This window comes from Octopus bimaculoides, chromosome 22 (genome assembly GCF_001194135.2).
Source record: "Octopus bimaculoides isolate UCB-OBI-ISO-001 chromosome 22, ASM119413v2, whole genome shotgun sequence".
Classification (NCBI taxonomy): Eukaryota; Metazoa; Mollusca; class Cephalopoda; order Octopoda; family Octopodidae; genus Octopus; species Octopus bimaculoides.
Genome location: NC_069002.1, coordinates 31,108,395 through 31,111,766, shown reverse-complemented (window position 1 = coordinate 31,111,766; position 3,372 = coordinate 31,108,395).

The following is a 3,372-nucleotide window of genomic DNA, read 5'->3' as shown; positions in this document are numbered from 1 at the left end:
ATACATATATATATATACATATATATATATACATATATATATATATACATATATATATATATATATATATATATAGATAGATATAGATAGTTAGTGGCTGTGTGGTAAGTAGCCTGCTTGCCAACCACATGGTTCTGGGTTCAGTCCCACTGCGTGGCACCTTGGGTAAGTGTCTCCTACTATAGCTTTGGGCCGACTAAAGCCTTGTGAGTGGATTTGGTAGATGGAAACTGAAAGAAGCCCGTCGTATATATATGGGTATATATACATATATATCCATTGACATTGTTGTGAATTAATCCTGCATTATCTCATAGCTTTCTGGTCAAAATGCTTAGTGGTATTTCATCTGTCTTTTACATTCTGAGCTCAAATTCTGCCGAGGTCAACTTTGCCTTTTATCCTTTCGGGGTTGATAAAATATGTACCAGTTACGTACTGGGGTTGATCTAATCAATTGGCCACCTTCCCCAAAATTTCAGGCCTTGTGCCTGTAGTAGAAAGGATTATCTCATAGCTTTGAGATTCTAATGATGTGATTGTTGGTGCCGGTGGCACATAAAAGCAGCTACTACACTCTCGGAGTGGTTGGTGTTAGGAAGGGCATCCAGCTGTAGAAACTATGCCAAATCATATTGGAGCCTGGTGTAGTCATCTGGTTCACCAGTCCTCAGTCAAATCGTTAAACGATGATGATGATGATGAGATTGTGGGGTAGATATGAGAGGGTGAGACTGGCTGGTTTGAGCATGAAACAAGTAGAATATATCTGGGTTGAATATGGCTGGTTTATCCTTTTGGCATTCAGATTACTGTCAGATATAATCCTTATTCATTGACATTGTTTTAAATTAATCCTGCATTATCTCATAGCTTTGAGATTTCGGTGATGTGATTGTTTAATTTTAAAATGACATTGTAGGGTAGGTGTAAAAGGCTGGATCTGGCATGTTCGAACATAAAACAGGTAGAGTAGTTAGGGCTGTTATGGTCAGTTTAAATGCTAAATGGTTAAGCTGAAATTAAGGACCAAAATTTGTAACGAGAATCTTCAATGTTTTAATAGAAAATATGTTACCAAGTTAAAGGAAAACAGAACGAAGCTTGAATTCATTGGGCTCTTAATAGATGGGATAACTTCAAAAGCTGTGCAATTAGTTTTGTTATTTGCATTTCTATTGAAGATTATTTCTTGGTGGTGACCTGCAAATTTGTTTTCTTCTACAGATGTGAGAGTCACTGATACATTATTGATACAAACACACTGGCATGTGTATTGTGCAATATTGAAATAATTGTATGGAACCATAGCGATATATGCATAATTGATAACGCAGTGAGCTGGCAGGAGTGTTGACACGCTAAGCAAATTGTTTAGTGGAATTTTGTTCGTCTTTATATTCTTGGTTCAAATTCTGCAAAGGTCAAACTTTATTTTTCATACTTTCAGGGTTGATAAAATAAGTACCAGTTGCGTACTGCGGTTGATGTAATGGACTTACCCCACTCCCCAAAATTTGAAACTAATGTATATATTATTGCTATCGTATATACTCAGCTGGTGAATTACTAATTCTTTATATTGCACATCGTATATTGAATTCTGTTTGAATATTCCTCCATTTGTCTTTTGAATCAAATGGTACCAAGCGTCGATCACCTCTGTTCTCTATGGAGCAGAAACATAGCTACATAGCCCCTCAGGAAGACCCTGGCAAGGAGGGTCGATGGCTTTCATAATTGATGGTTCTCAGATGCCCTGAGAACATTAGATGGTACCATTATGTTTCCAACAAAGAACTACGCACACACACACACACACACACCAGCCTGCAGCCTCCTGCCTCATAGCCATCCACTGCAGATACAGACATGTCCTCTGCCTTCAGCCAGATCATCCTACCATGTCCTTACTCTTGTTCAGTATAGTGATTGTGGGCTGGAAGAGGCCTCATGGTAGTCCCTGCATCAGATTGCTGGACCTGATTAAGGAAAATTTCCAGAGGCTTGACATTATCATGGAAGAGATGCAGAAGGATTGGTATGGCACCACCAACAATGGGGAGCATTGGTAGACCTGGTCAGCTCAACACATGATGGTACCTCTTGGAACCTGCAGTGACTCCAGCCCCATCAAGCAAGCAAACATATATACAATTAATATTGATTATAATTATGTAATTCGTTTCTCAGACAAAGGATGTTTTGAGTTTGAACCCACAGCATGGCCCTTTCAGCAAGCATTATTTACTAAAGCCTCAACTTGACCAATGTCTCATGATTGAAATTTGCTGATGAAAATAAAAAAAAGTAAAAGGGTAAAGAGCCCTTCGGTCATGAATGACCATGGGATTGTATCTAGAAAGTTCCCCTCTGAGGCACAGGTCCGGGCAAGGTTGTTTATGGAAGACCATCAGCTGTCCTTGCATACCTGCCTCTCCTCTCCATCTGGCATTGACCACTTTCAGATGGTGCTTTTTAGGTGCCACCAGCATGGAGAGCCAGTCAAGTAACACTGGCAATGACCCATGCATAAATGGTGCCTATTGTGTGCCACCAGCATGGGAGCCAGTCAGGCAGCACTGGCATCGGCCACAACTACAATTTCCATTTTGATTTTGATTTACTTGACTCAATAGGTCTCCTCAAGCATGGCATGTCACCCGATGATTCAAAGGTACTTTTTAAATGGGCGGGTTATAGGCTACAGCTGTGACCTCACTTTACTTGCCGGGTCTTCTCAAACACAGAATATCTCCAGAGGTCTTGGTCTTGTCATTGCCTCTGTGAGGCCCAACGTTCAGGTCTACCTGGGTCTCCCTCTTCCACTGTTAGGGTGTGACACTTCTTCACACAGCACATGACCATACCAGCGCAGTCATCTCTCTTGCACCCTATATCTGATGCTTCTTATGTCCAACATTTCTCTCAGGGCACTTACACATACAGCTCATCATACTAGCATCATTTCTTTCAAGTCTACATATGTCCTCAACAGTCATGGCCTACGTTTCACTGCCATGTAGCATGGCAGTTTGCACATATGCATCATACAGTCTACATTCCACTCTGAGCGAGAGGCCCTTTGTCACCAGCAGTGGTAGGAGCTTTCTGAACTTTGTCCAGGCTATTCTTATTCTAGTGCCATCATCGTTTAACGTCCGCTTTCCATGCTAGCATGGGTTGGACGATTTGACTGAGGACTGGTGAAACCGGATGGCAACACCAGGCTCCAGTCCGATTTGGCAGAGTTTCTACAGCTGGATGCCCTTCCTAACGCCAACCACTCAGAGAGTGTAGTGGGTGCTTTTACGTGTCACCCGCACGAAAACGGCCACGCTCGAAATGGTGTCTTTTATGTGCCACCCGCAC